This window comes from Sus scrofa, chromosome 4, assembly GCF_000003025.6.
Source record: "Sus scrofa isolate TJ Tabasco breed Duroc chromosome 4, Sscrofa11.1, whole genome shotgun sequence".
NCBI lineage: Eukaryota > Metazoa > Chordata > Mammalia > Artiodactyla > Suidae > Sus > Sus scrofa.
Genome location: NC_010446.5, coordinates 18,695,525 through 18,711,478, shown reverse-complemented (window position 1 = coordinate 18,711,478; position 15,954 = coordinate 18,695,525). Strand labels below are relative to the sequence as shown.

The 15,954-nt window shown below is 40.8% G+C and overlaps 1 protein-coding gene across 4 annotated transcripts in view; it reads left to right on the top strand.

Annotated features, from left to right (window-relative positions):
* Nucleotides 1-15,954, top strand: part of COL14A1 (collagen type XIV alpha 1 chain) — a 234,915-nt gene that overhangs the window by 213,633 nt on the left and 5,328 nt on the right. The window lies entirely within an intron of this gene.

Sequence of the window (15,954 nt, the reverse complement as noted above, 5' to 3'; positions counted from 1 at the left end):
TTTCTCTGCCGCAGAAGACCGAATTTCTAATTATTGAATGTAAAGAAAGATAAGATTTAAGGATCAATTTTAATTAGTCCTAAGGTTCTAGGCATTAACTTGAAAAAGATAGATTTTGTGTCAAAAGATGAGAAAAGGGGGCGGGGAGAAGGATGAGAAGATGAAACAGAATGGAACTCCCCCAAGCAAACCTGGTTATCACAGTCAATGGTACAGTCAGGGCGGGAGATGCTGCATACACACTAAAGCCAAGACTGAGTCCCTCATGCCCTTGTCACAGTTCACTGTGAATCCGCAGGGCTGAGAAGTCCAGAGAGAAAGCTGGGTCCCTGAGGGATTCAAAGCTGGGGGAGGGAAGTTGGGTTCTCTTGTTCAATAGTCCTGTGGCTGAAAAGAGCTCTTGGTAAATCAACTATTACTTTAATTTAAAAAAATTTTTTAAATTAAAATAAATCAACTATACTTTAATTTAAAAAAATCAAATTTAGATAAAAATGAAATAAAAGAGCTCTTGGCACAGAAAATATATTTGGCAGAAAGACTTTGGTCACACATTCAGAAATGAAGCATAGTAGTTGTAAGCCAGGAATGCCTCAGTGGTAAACATCTGTGAAACTTTTTTTTTTTTTTTGGTCTTTTTAGGGCCACACCCATGGCATATGGAGGTTCCCAGGCTAGAGGTCGAATCAGAGCTGTAGCTGCTGCCCTACACCACAGCCACAGCAACATCAGATCCAAGCCATGTCTGTGACCTATGCCACAGCTCACAGCAATGCCATATCCTTAACCCACTGAGCGAGGCCAGGGATTGAACCTGCATCTTCATGGATGCTAGTCAGATTCGTTTCCGCTTAGCCATGACAGGAACTCCTGTGAAACTTGTTAATGTCCCTGTCTCCTGGTTCATTCCTGGAAAAATTATCTTTATGGGACAGATCAACTTGATGAAGGAGGGTAGAGCTCTTGTAAGAATTTACTGGTTGCCCCTTAAATATTTACAAGTCTTCCCTGTGATATATGGTAGTTGATACACAGTGGCATGAGACATTGTCTTTTCATTGCTGATAAAAAAATCTGCTGAAATACATGTTCGCCTTCTTCCTCTGTCTACCATCTCTGAGAGATAAACTCCAGAGAAATAAGGGTAGCGTTTTCTCTTTTCTCACACATTAATTATCTGGTAAAGTCCAATTGGAATGTCCTTTGCAACAAGGACATTGTGCAAACTTTCTCTGAAAGTTTGATGGGTGGTGTTTTGCTAATATATAGTGACTTTAGGGCACTGACAATGAATGAGCCTTCTCTTTTTCTCTTTGTACCCTCTTTTATTTTGTAGGGTTTTTTTGCCCTGTTACAAAGTCACCCTTTGCATTCATCATGGCTGCAGAAAGAAGCTCTAAGTGTTGCTCTATTACTATAAACAAATTGCTCTAAAACTTAGAGCTTAAAACAACAAAACACATATAATCATGGATTTTATGGGTCTGGGATTCAGGAGTGATTTAGCTGGGTGCTTCCGGCTCAGGGTCTCTCATGAGGTTGTAGTCAAGATGTCACTCATGGCCACACTTATCTGAAAGCTTGACTGGGGCCAGCAGATCTGCTTCCAAGATGGCCAGCTTACTCCCAATCAAGAAAGATTGGCAGAATCTCATGCCTTCTCTGACTGTTCTGCTTACGTTTGCATGAGAGGGGTGGATTTCTCCATTGGGGTGCTTGAATGTTTTCAGAACATTTAACACAACAACATGGTGGCTGCTTTCCTCAGAGCCAGTGATCCCAGAAAGAGCAGGGAGGGGTCCACAGTGCCTTTTGTAACTAGTCCCAGAAGTTAAGCTTTTGCTTCCAGCATATTCTCTCTATTACAAGGGAGTCACTAAGCCCTATCTATGTACAAATAGAGGGGAACTAAGCTGTATATTTTCAAAGGAGGAGTATCACAGAATTTGTGAATATGTATTTAGTCACAGTCCTCTAAATTAAATCAAGGTTTTCTGCCCTTGCAATGTAGCCAGGGTGATGTTTTCATCCGTAAGAATGATTTCCAAGCAGTCTGACTTCTAGGACACTGGTGAAGGGTTGGCTTAGCTGTGTCTACCTGTTCTTGCCACTTAAATGAGTGTTTTTCTCTCCTACTCATTTAAATTATTCAAATGCCAGATGTAGCTGTTTAGAGGGAAATATAAGATGTAGATTTAAGCACCCTGAAAGAGTAGCACCTATTGAAAAAGAGTTTTTGTAGACTTTTTTTGGTGTTCCTATTTCTGGAATTAATTGTAGTCATTTTCCAAACAAACACAAGGAATCATTTGAAAAAGTTGATGACAAGTTAAAATTATCATCAAAGTATGTCCCCACTCTTTGCACTGTTGTAATATGATTATTATAACAAAAACCGTAACTGATATTTTTTTTCTTTTTGCCGTGAAAGCTGATATAGTTGTTTCTGTAGTTGACATTTTTTTTTTTAAATCCTTAATTGGAGGTCTGTGTAGTAAATTGTAGCAGATTCTTCGCATTGGATTTCAGTCCTTGTCTGGGGTGAGGGATATTATATTAGATATAATATATTATATTAGATATAAGATATTAGATATAATATATTAATATAATATTACATAATTGTATTTATTATAATAAATATAATTATATTATATAATAATATAACATAATATAATTATATAATTGTATATTATATTATAATTAATCTATTATATATATATTAGAAATACTGCTCAACATTAATGCCATCTCAGTAAGATATCTTTGTGTGGTCCTGGTTCCTAGTTCCCAATCAAGTTCATTTCAAGTATGTATGCTTTGTTCTAGCTAAAGTGAACTGCTCAAGATTCTCTGTATTAGTCAGCTTTTGCTGCATAAAAAATTACAAAAATCTCAGTAGCATGCAACAATAGTTATTATTTCTCACCATATGTCTATGGGAGGCTGGGGCAGCTCTGTTCTGCAGGGGCCTGGCTGGAGGGGTAATAGCTCCCCTAGAATATGTTCTCCCTGTGACAATGGCAGAAATAAAACAGCGCAACCTGTCCGCCCAATCATGTTTCAAGCCTCTGTTCATGTCATTGCCACTGACATCCCATTGATCAAAGCAAGTCACATGGCCAACCCCAAATCCAAGGGGTAAGGAGATACATGAGCCCGTAGCAAGAGAATGGATGCATCTTTCAGTTGTACTGTAGTGAAGGAGTCAGACCACTATTTTATCACCTTCCTACACACCTTTTCCTTTCCATACTCAATGCCGACTCCTGTCATGCCTTGTTCTTACAGCTTTTCATAGATTTTCACATGTTCTTTCAAGTACCCAGAACACTCTTTCTTCCTCTGGTTCACTGAGACTCAAATTTTGAAGTTCTTCTCACGAAGCACCTCTGCCAGAGGCCACTCATCCCTCACCACGGTTTGTCTGTTTGGTCAGTGTGTTTGTTGTTGCTACCCTGCATTGTTCCAACTGAACTAGGCTGAATAAAGATCTCCCTCATTTGTGCTCCTCTGTCCCCAAGTGCATGCCTCCATCACAGCAGTTTCCCATTATCTTGTAATTGTGGAAGCACTTGACTGTCTTCCCGCTGGACTGTGAGTTCCTTTCCTCTCTACATCCCTCCACAAGGAGCCTGAACAAATCTTTGACAAATGAATGGGTGGCCGATCCCTACCTCGTTACTGTGTGAGATATATCATTTAGCACCCAGGTAGAATATACTTTCTCAAATTGTCCTTTATCGATTTCACTTTTGTTAATCCATTTCACCAATGAGGTCACATGCTCCCTTACAAACCAAATTAAATCGGTCTTTTCCTTTTCTTCCTCATCATACCTGACATCCAATAGTTATTTCATGAATCATAAGTGATTTATGGCTTTAATTACCACTTGGCCAGCTTTTTGGCTGCTATTCCTCATTGAACCCTAGAGCCATGATAAAAGCAGAAGCCTGTGTGGTTATAGGACATCAATCCAAAGACATCCTGTTAATAGCCAATTACTGCCAAGTCAACAATGTCAGCATTTTCTTCAAGTCATCATCATGTAATTTTAGCCAGAAAAGCAGGGTGAAATTTTTAAATAGAAATTTTGGTTATACTGGGTAGGAAATGCCTAAAAAATAGCAAAGGCCTTGAACATTTCAGTGCCCAGATTTAAGTGGGTCTAATTTAGACGTCTGTGGTCAAAAGATAAAATGTCCTTCTGGCTATATTGTATGTGTAAATATGGAGAGAAAGAGAGGGATTCCCTTTCTTATACCTTTTTTAAAACTATTTTTCCTTCTTCTTTCTTGAGTTTTATTGAGCTATAATTGGCATATGGCTCTGTATAAATTTAAGATGTGCAGCATAATGATTTGACTTATGAAATGATTGACACAATAAGCTTATTTTTTAATTTAATTTTTTTTCCTGCTGTACCCACAGCATGTGGAAGTTCCTGGGCCAGGGACTGAATCTAAGCCACAGCTGCAACCTACACTGCAGCTGTGGCAACACTGGATCCTTTAACCAACCCACTGTGCCAGGCCAAGGATCAAACAGGCACCACCACAGAGACAAGCCAGGTTATTAACCTACTGTGTCATAGTGGAAACTCCCTTAATTTAATTTTATTGGAGCATAGTTGATTTACAATGTATTAGTTTCAGGTATACAACAAAGTGAATCATTCATACATTTAAATATATCTATTTTTTTTCCATATAGGTTGTTACAAACTATTGAGTAGATTTTTCTGTACTGTACTGTAGGTTCTCATTAACCATCTATTTTATGCAGTAGTGTGTATATGTTATTCCTACCCTCGCCATTCTCCCCTCCTCCCACCTGTGGTAGCTATAAGACTGGTTTTGAAATCTGTGAGTTTGTTTCTATTGTTTAAATAAGTTATCTTGTATCATTTTTATTAGATTCCACATGTAAAGTGATATGATATTTGTCTTTATCTGACTTACTTCACTCAGTATTATAATCTCTAGGTCCATCCATGTTGCAGTAAATAGCATTATTCCCTTTTTATGGCTGAATAGTGTTCCACTGCATACATGTACCACATCTTCTTTGTTCATTCATCAATGGACATTTAAGTTGCTTCACATGTCTTATAAACAGTGCTGCAATGAGCAGTAGGATGCATGTGTCTTTTCAAATTAGAATTTCTCTGGATATATGCCCTGGAGCAGGATTGCTAGATCATATGGTAGTTCTATATTTAGTTTTTTAAGGAACATCCATACTGGCCTCCATAGTGGTTGTACAAATTTACATTCCTACCAAGAGTGTAGAAGGGTTCCCTTTTCTCTACATCCTCTCCAGCATTTATTGTCTGTAGTACCATAAATTTAGTGAACATCCATTATTGTGAATAGATATAAAATGAAGGAAACAGAAAAAAATTTTTTGTTCTCTTAGGATTTATTCTTGACAATCTTCATAATAATGTACAGCAATATTAATTATATTTATCATGTTGTACATTCCATCCCTAGTACTCATTTATCTTAAAACTGGAAGTTTGTACCTTTTGACCGCCTTCATCCAGTTCCCCCTCCCCCACTCCCTTTCTTTTAAATGTCTAACATTTTCCAAATTTCTAGCCTTGAATATAAACAAGTGAAATGGCAGTATAACATGTAGTTGTTTACATGATAAAACTAAAGCTGTTTCTGGAGTTCCCATCATGGCACAGTGGTTAACGAGTCCGACTAGGAACCATGAAGTTTCAGATTCAATCCCTGGCCTTGCTCAGTGGATTAAAGATCCAGCGTTGCCGTGAGCCGTGGTGTAGGTTGCAGGCATGGCTTGGATCTGGCATTACTGTGGCTCTGGGGTAGGCTGGTGGCTACAGCTCCGATTAGACCTCTAGCCTGGGAACCTCCATATGCCACGGGAGCAGCCCTAGAAAAGGCAAAAAGACAGAAAAACAAAGCAAAACAAACAAACAAAAAAACCCCAAAAAACTAAAGCTGTTTAGAAGTTCCTCTGTGGCTCAGCAGGTTGAGGATCCAGCAGTGTTACTGCTGCAATTTGGGTCACTGCTGTGGCATGGGTTCGATCCCTGGCAGGAAACCCTGGGTGCTGAAACAACAACAACAACAACAAAGAAACTAATGCTGTTTATATTAGCTATGATAAACCATTTTCAGTGAATTTTTTGACATGGCTTTTAAAGCAACAAATACATTATAGTAAATTAATATACCAAAATGCCTTTCTGTAGCTGGGTGAAAACTTACACAGAAAAAAATAAATTCATTAAACTTTTATATTTTCATTGGTTCTAGATTTAATTTTGACCTTAAAGTACCACATGAATATAGCAAAGTAATTTGACTTTTTTGAACTTCTTCTCTAGCTTGGAAAAACATGGAGAGGATCCTAGATATAAGATGTATTTATCTTAATAGCGATTCTTCGTGCTTTTTACGAAGGGCTGTTGCCCATCATAGAGTTCGCTTTAAACTCTGCAGACCCTGGCCTTGTCCCAATGCCTTCACACCGCTCTTTTCTTTCCTGAGAGTGGAGAACGTTTCATCCCTTTGCAGTTCTGTAAAAAATGAAGACCAGACCAAGCTCTAATTTAAATATCATTGACTGGTTGAATATTCATGATGAACCTACAATGCTCATTTTTAAAGCTATAGCAATTGGCTCATTTTTCTGCTAACTTTGTATCATTTGTAGTTTTTCCAACAGTCAATGCAGGAAATAACATAATGGTGTTTAAAGAGGAGCAATCAAACTATTGGAGTTGAAAGTGATAGACTGGCATTTGATCTGATATTCTTGTTATGTACCCATAAGGTCATAATATCAGTGGCAAAACCAGGTAGAAAAAAACACCAGGCTTCGTGGTGCCCTATTTAACCCCTGTTCCTTTTTTGCCACATGCCTACAGTTGTGAACAGTCAACTGCAAACAACGAGATGGGGTTGGTGTGCATTGATGAGCTGTATTTCTCATCATTTGCTTTCCTCTCTCCTCCCTTCTCCCTTTACAACTTCAGTTCTCCCTCCTTTACTCCCTCCTCCCTGCTGCACTTCCTCCCCAGCCCCCACCCATCCAGATGTAATTGTGTCTAATGTATTTATATATTTATTTTTGCTTTTTAGGGCTGTACCCGCAGCACATGAAGTTCCCAGGCTAGGGGTCAAATCGGAGCTATAGCTGCTGGCCTACACCACAGCCACAGCAACGCCAGATCCGAGCCACGTCTGCGATCTTCATGGCAGCCCACAGCAACACCAGATCCTTAACCCACTGAGCGAGGCCAGGGATCGAACCCACAACCTCATGGTTCCTAGTCGGATTCGTTAACCACTGAGCCACGACGGGAACTCCACATGTCTAGTTTAAATGTCTGTGGTCAAAAGACCAAAGACCTCCTGCCTCTATTACCTTGTCTCTCAGTGATAGAAAACCCTGACGTATAAAGTATCTTCTTGTGTGGCTCTTGATCTGGCTAGTGGGTTTCTTTGGCTTCTGGGTAGCCCCACTTAATGATTCAACGGGTTTTCCTCTGACTTTTCTGTGGGTCTAGCACAGTGTTTATTGGTGGAGTTGAGCTCTACAGGATTCTGGTCCACCTGAGCTAATCGTATTACTTTGTAGCACCCAGCAGAAGCAGATTCAGGTTTTGTGGATCCCGAACCTTAAACAGTTTGAGTTTCTCTTTAAGAAAAGGATTATGACATTATACGCAAAAAACTAGGTAGATTGGAACTGTTTGCACATAGGAGTTCCTGTCATGGCCCAGTGGAAATGAATCCAACTAGGAACCATGAGGTTGCAGGTTCAGTCCCTGGCCTCGCTCAGCGGGTTAACCATCCGGTGTTGCTGTGAGCTGTGGTGTAGGTCAAAGACACGGCTCAGATCCTGCGTTGCTGTGGCTGTAGCATAGGCTGGCAGCTGTAGCTCTGATTCAACCCCTAGCCTGGGAACCTGGGAACCTCTATATGCCTTGGGTACAGCCCTTTTTAATAAAAGAAAAAACAAAACAAAAAACAAAACAAAACAAAACAAAAAACAACAACAACAACTGTTTGCCTGTGAAGGCCCATATCTAAACTCAGTCTGATTCACAAGGTTTGTCTTGACCTGGTCCAAATGGCCTCTTATTCTCCCTCCCCCCAGCCCATAGCTATCAGAGACATTCCAAACCACGTCTAGCTCCTGAGGCATGCGCTGTTCGCTTTCATCAGCACGTCTTTTCACGTGCATTTCCATCTGCCTCTTCTTTTCTCGGCTAATGCCTGCTCTTCAAGACTTATCTCCAAGGGTCAGCTCTATTGGAAAGCCTCCTGAGATTCCCCACGGATGCCTCAATTCTACCCCCTCGTATTTTGTTGTAGCTAATTTCACACTGCATTATAGCCACTTGTGTACTTGGCTGTTTTCCCTACTGCATGGTGACCTGAACAGGCAGGAAGGATGCTTTGGACTGAATTCTCGCACTTGATCTTGGCTCTAGACTAGGGGGGTTGCTTTCGGTTTGCTCTGTGCAAACCGAGGACAAGCTAAGGACCAATAACTTTCGCTGTATGTTGCTGTGTTTCCAGGCTCCCTCTGTTCCTGCACAGCTTCAGCCAATGCGAGGCATTGAGGAGCAGAGGGTTTGAAGAGGAGAAAAGTCAGGCTGTGTCTCCTCTCAACTCCCACCCCTGCCTCCTCTGCGACTCCAGCGGTGGCTAGAGTGCCAGTGTGGCTTCTGCTTGCACTGGACCCTCTGTCCCTCTTGTCCTAGATCCTACAAAAGTCTGGCACTGGGCCCCAGTCACACCATTTCTTCTCCTTGTCCCTGCACACCTAGGGGTGATAGTTGCTTCCCACTGTTGCTAATGTGTGGGGTGCTTTGTCATCTCTATTTGGCTTCCCAGTCCTTCCACCAGCATGTAACCAAGTCCCTGTGTTAAATTCTCTCCACCTAGGTTTACCTTTCTAGCATGGTTTATCTTTCCCCAGCTGAGCCCTAAATTGTAGATGCATCCTAGATGGCCAGTTGTTTTATGAAAAAGGCAATAGAGAGAGTATCTCTTAGCAAGTATTGGCAAATTCTTTTCGACATTTTTACATTTAAAACCACACTAGGAGTTCCCGCTGTGGCACAACAAGATCAGCAGTGTCTCTGCAGTGGTAGGACACAGGCAGGTTTGATCCCTGGCCTGGTACAGTAGGTTAAAAGGATCTGGTGGTGCTGTAGCTGTGGCATAGGTCATAGCTGCAGCTTGGATCTGATCCCTGGCCTGGGAACTCCGTATGCTGCAGGGCGGTTTTAAAAAAAATATATATATATACACTATATTTTCCAAACTTGGCCCCCATAACACAAAACATGGGAGTTCCACATGCTGTTATTAATCCTACAGGCCAAACATGTAAAAAGAGCAGAGCCTGGAAAGGGCAAACAATACTTGGTGGATTGAGTCCAGTTAATCTGACGTCTTGTAGCGAGGTACCCAATCCAGTACCCTATACCTAGCGGGCATTCAAACTTAAGCTGAATGAAAAACAGACTATTCTTGGAATTCTTTGCCAGCATTTCCCAGGCAACAGACAATATAATAACACAGCTGAAGCCTTGTCTCACATTTTCTGTGGCTTTTTGGTAGAATTACAATGAAAGCATTACCCAGGCCTTGCATATCTGCCTGGGCATAAATCCTAGGACTTCTTCAGAATGTCTGGGATCAAGAGGGAGTAACTGTGCCCAAAGGAGTAGCATCAGACTCCATCCTGAGTGCTTTGTGTGGTCAGGGGACCATAGAAATGAGTAAAATCTCCCTATTCAGAGGCCAACAGGCCAAAGAAAATAGGAAGCCCATAACCAAGGGCTAGACCCTGGACAAGTCATCAGTGTGAACAGGATAAATCCTCTAAAATCAAACCTAAGTCTTGCTTAGAGTAGAGGGCAAGTGTGCAAACCAAAGGAAGTAAGCTGAGGAAATGTGATAACCACAGGGGCTGATACCTGAGTGTGGGGCTGGAGAAAATGTGCAGACGAATTGGGCAGGCAATTCAGGAAGCCATGGCTATAGCCAACAAGAGCAGGCAGCTGCTAGGTCCAGCTTGGGGTGGAGAGGCAGGCAGAGTGTGTTGGTTAGGGCCTTGTCACCACCCTGCCTGTATTGAAATCTTGGCTCTGTGACTTACTAGCTAAGGACAAGTGACTTCACCTCTCTGTACCACAACCCTCTTTTATTTATGTAAATTTTTGTCTTTTTAGGGCCGCACCTGCAGCATATGGAGGTTCCCAGGCTAGGGGTCGAATTGGAGCTACAGCTGTCAGCCTACACCACAGCAATGCAGGATCCAAGCCACATCTGTGGCCTACACCACAGCTCATGGCAACGCCGGATCCTTAACCCACAGATCGAGGCCAAGGATCAAACCCACATCCTCATGGATACTAATCAGATTCTATTTTAAATTTTTCATTATAGTTGATTTACCATGTTCTGTCAATTTCTGCTGTACAGCAAAGTGACCCAGTCATATATATATACTCTTTCTCATATTATCTTCCATCATGTTCTATCACAATAATTGGATATAGTTCCCTGTGCTATACAGCGGGACCTCATTGCTTATCCATTCTAAATGTAATAGTTTGCATCTACTAACCCAAACTCCCAGCCCATCCCACTCCCTTCCCCTCCCCCTTGGCAACCACAAGTCTGCTCTCCATGTCTGGAAGTCTGTTTCTGTTCTGTAGATAGGTCTATCTGTGCCATAATTTAGATTCCACATATATGCGATAGCATATGGTATTTGTCTTTCTAACTTACTTCACTTAGTATGAGAATCTCTAGTTCCATCCATGTAGCTGCAAATGGCATTATTTTGGTCTTTTTTATGGCTCAGTAGTATTCCATTGTGTATATGCCACACATCTTCTTAATCCATTCACCTGTCAATGAACATTTAGGTTTTTTCCATACCTTGGCTATTGTGAATAGTGCTACAGTGAACATAGGGGTGTTTATGTCTTTTTGAATGAAAGTTTTGTTCAAATGTATGCCCAGGAGTGAGGTTGCTGGATCATATGATGGTTCTATATTTAGTTTTCTGAAAAACCTTCATACTGTTGTCCATAGTGGTTGTACTAGTTTACATTCCCACCAACAGTTGTAGGAGGGTTCCCTTTTCTCCACACCTCCTCTCTAGCATTTGTTATTTGTAGTCTTATTAATGATAGACATTCTGACCAGTGTGAGATGATACCTCACAGTAGTTTTGATTTGCATTTCTCCAATAAGTAGTGATGTTGAGCGTTTTTTTTCATGTGCCTGTTGGCCATCTGTATGTCTTCTTTGTAGAAATGTCTATTTAGTTCTTCTACCCATTTTTCAGTTGGTTTGTTTGTTTTCTTGCTGTTAAGTTGTATGAGTTATTTGTGTATTTTGGAGATTAAGCCCTTGTCGGTTGCATCACTTGCAACTATTTTCTCCCATTCCCTAGATTGTCTTTTTTTTTTTAATTGTTTCCTTTGCTGTGCCAAAGCTTGTAAGTTTGATTAGATCCTGTTGGTTTATTTTTGTTTTTATTTCTATTGCCTTGGGAAACAGACCTAAGAAAACCTTTGTAAAGCTGATGTCAAAGAATGTTTTGCCTGTGTGCTCCTCTAGGAGTTTGATGGTGTCTTGTCTTATGCTTAAGTCTTTAAGCCATTTTGAGTTTGTTTTTGAGCACTGTGTGAGGGTATGTTCTAGTTTCATTGATTTACATGCAGCTGTCCAGTTTTCCCAGCATTACTTGCTGAAGAGACTGTCTTTTTCCCATTTTATCTTCTTGCCTCCTTTGTCAAAGATTAATTGACTGTAGGTGTCTCAGTTTATTTCTGGGCTCTCTATTCTGTTCCATTGGAATTAATATGGTTAAAATGGCCATACTTCCCAAAGCAGTCCACAGATTTTATGCGATCTGTATCCAATTACCCATGACATTTTTCACAGAACTAGAACAAACAATCCAAAAATTTATATGGAACCATAAGAGACCCAGAATTGCCAAAGAAATCCTGAGGGAAAAAACCAAGCCAGTGGCATAACTCTCCCAGACTTCAGACAATATTACAAAGCTATAGCAATCAAGACAGTGTGGTACTGGTACCAAAACTGGTCGGATTCTTAGCCCACTGAGCCACAGCTGGAACTCCTATTTTAAAAGCTTTTAATAAGAAAGAAATGAGTAAAATTTTAATGAGAGCAAGATCTAAAAGAGTAGATCTTAAATATTCCCTTTTTTTTAAAAAAAGAAAGAAAGAATGAATAAATAATAGAAAAGACTTTTATCTAGTTTTGGTAACTCTACAGAAAACTAAGGACATCTTAAATCTTAGCTAAATTATATTTTTGGTAAGTTAGATCTTCATTTATATCAGCTATTTTTAAAAATAGAAGAAATTTCAGTTTAATTGGAGTGCATGATATTCATCTCCAAGAGGCACTAGCAGTTGATAATGTCACATAAGGAACTTGTTAGGGAAAAAGCCAGTGTTCACGAAAGCCAGGCATGTGAAAGTAAAAGCAGAGCTCCAGCTTAAGGAATTTTGTTTGTTGATTCTTCAGAGGTCATGCTTGCTTTTAACCATCAGCTGCATGTTGGTGTAGACATCTAGTCATTCAGTTGCTCTTCCAGTGTTTACTGGACCACCTACTATGTGTGAGGCTATGCTTGGATCTGACATTAGAGCAATAAATAGGCATGATCCTTGAAGTCAACAGGCTTATAGTTCCAGGCCAGATAAATAGGAGCACAAGCAATGCAGTGAGACCAAAGGAGGCACAGATAATATGGAAGCAAATCATTCATTCATTCATCCATTTAATCAATATTTGTTAGTCAGATACTCTGTGGAAGGCACCATAGAAATGTTGGGGATATAGCCATAATTGAAATAGATAATCCTTGGATTTGTTGTGCTTTTGCATGCTATAGTTGTTGAGAAGCTTTGAGTTGAGTCTGTAAGAATGAGGAGTATTTATGGAGAGAGCCAAGGTAAGAAGGTTATTTCAGGAGGGGATGCCCTGTGAACTCAGGGGTCCCCATGCCTTTATGGGAAGAATGCCAGCGCGTAGCTCTGATGATCCCATCTCAGCACTAGGTGGCCCCACAAAAGAGATAAATGAGGGAGCCCTTATTTTGGGGCAATGACTACATTGTGTCCTTAAAGAATGACTATGCCTAGATTCTACTGTCATCTCATGAACAGTCACAGGCTGAAATTTTAGGACATTTGATTTCCCTCCTTTTAATTATGGCCTACAGAGTTTATCAAAAGTATCTTCCAGAGTTCCTGCAGTGGCTTAGCAGTAACAAACCTGACTAGTATCCATGAGGATGGGCATTCGATCCCTGGCCTCACTCAGGGGGTTAAGGATCTGGCATTGCCGTGGGCTGTGGTAGAGGTTGCAGATGTGGCTTGGACCCCACGTTGCTGTCTCTGTGGTATAGGCTGGCAGTTATAGCTCTAATTCAACCCCTAGCCTGGGAATGACCCCAAAAAAAGTATATCCAGTTCTATTTTTAGAGGTCTAAGCTCTCTAAGCTTAGTCTTCCATTTCTGTCCTCATTTTAAGTATTTAAATATTGATTTTTGACATATATTTTTTCATTCCAAAAAAGATTTTTAACCAAATTCAGTTGTCATGGACAGAAGTATTCCTTTCTTTAGTCTGAGAAACCTAAGTGAAGACACAGACATATATTAATATATTAGCCTACATGTAGTTGGAACATTTCAAACTTCAAGGACAATAAAATCTAAAATTCTCTGTTGATATAAAACTATATTCTTGGATTTTTCTTTCTTTCTTTTTTTTTGGCATCTTGAGGAGTTGGAGTATTATTGCAAAGATCTTCCTCTCTCACCTTGACCTGTATTACAGATAATATCAAATGCCACTTGTTTTTCTCTCCATAACAAGAAAGTTGAAACAACCAGATGTTCTCCTCCCCCATCTTCCCCACCTTTAGCTTTTTTTGTGAATAAGCAAGGGATAGAGCAAGGGACACTTATCAGGGGGTTATTCCCAAGAATACTTTCCTGGATGTCCTGTTCAGCCTCATTTACATCTTCTCATGGAGGATCCCTGAGAAACCATGTTTTTCTTTTTTTGGGGGGGCGGGGGAGGCCCGCACCCATGGCATATGGAGGTTCCCAGGCTAGGGGTCAAATCAGAGCTACAGATGCCAGCCTACGCCACAGCCACAGCAACACCAGATCTGAGACACGTCTGTGACCTATGCCACAGCTCATGGCAACGCCAGATCCTTAACCCACTGAGTGAGACCAAGGATCAGACCTGCATCCTCATGGATGCTAGTCAGGTTCTTTAACCACTGAGCCACAATGGGAACTCCCAGAAGCCATTATTGATGCTGATCCTTGAGTACCGTAGGGTCACAGGAGGTCTCTGAGTCACCAAACAGTTAATCATGCAGTCTGGTATTAGTCATTCGAGTGTTTTCTTGTGTTCTAATTCTTTAAAAATTAGCAGTTCCCTTTGGGGAAAGTGACTCCAATTCTCACAGAAGAGGTGGTTTCTGCTAAATTCCTAGACACACTCATGTTAGGGCACGATCTTTTGCAAGTGAGGGAACATCTACCTCCAATTTTAAAAAGTACTCACTCTGGAGTTCCCTGGTGGCCTAGTGAGTTCAGGATCCAGTGTTGTCACTGGTGTGGCTCAGGTCACTGCTGTGGCTTGGGTTTGATCCCTGGCTTGGGGAACTTCTGCATGCCCCAGATGTGGCCCAAAAAAAAAAAAAAAAATACTCCATTTATTACTCAATTAGCTAAGCTAGTAGCTAAACTAGTAATTAATTAGGTAACACCCAGTAGACACACTCAGGGTGTGTGTGTCTGAACAATTTGATTTTCTGTCTGAACAACTTGATTTATCAATTGAGCACTGGATGCTGACTCATCTAAATTATGTGCTTTTTAGACTCAGATATGATTGTATTTTTACTCTAGAGAAATCACTCTCCTCCTATCTATTCCTAGGAGAAGAGTCAGGCTTGGAACAGGAGGTCGAAGGCTGGGTGGTTGATGCTCTGCCCTCTCCCTGCAGCACTGGTCTTTTGTGAGCTCAGAAAATACCACCAATGCCACGTGCAATAGGCATGGGTGTTAGAGATGCGTAGCAGTGGGTGGAGCAGTCTTGAGAACTGCTAACAAGGAAAAAGGGCTTTTTAAAAAGATAACAGGTTGGAGTTCCCTCTGTGGCACAGTAAGTCAAGAATCCAACTGCAGTGAATCCCCAGGCCAGCACAGTAGGTTAAAGGACCCAGTGTTGCCATAGCCGCAGCTTGGATTCACTCCTTGGCCTGAGAACATCCATATGCCGCAGGTGCAGCTATAAAATAAATAAATAAATAAATAAAAATTAAATGATAACAGGTATACCTTGACCTCAAGAGATGGTCACAAAGAACACGGCAGACATCAAAACTTCAAATCAAAGAACAGTCATTCTACGTGCAGTGTAGAAAAAACTATTCCCAGAGCAAATAATACATCAACATCTTTTTTTCTGGACGTTACAAACCAAGATGTTAAAAGTAATTGTTTTCTAGACTGGAGTCCCTGCTTATTGTGTCATTTAGAAGGTGAGAAAAGTCATTTGTAATTTTAAACACTTTAGATCATTTGCATGCCTGCTGCCTATCAAGTTGATTATTTTCCTTTCTTTATATTCCCTTGAAGCCTTTGCCAGTTGACACATAATTCCTCTGTAATTACGAAGATACGCAGTTCTGCCTTCTGTTATTCCAAAGTATTGTTGCACATGAAAACCAGATACCTGAGACTTTCTGTGTAGTGAGCCAGGGTCACCCAGACCCCAGTCTGATGCAATTCTCAGACTGACTGGTTGGGTCTCCGTAGAGCATGCTCTTATCTGTCCAGCAATCTTGTGATGGGACCTGTTTGGATGACGAGGT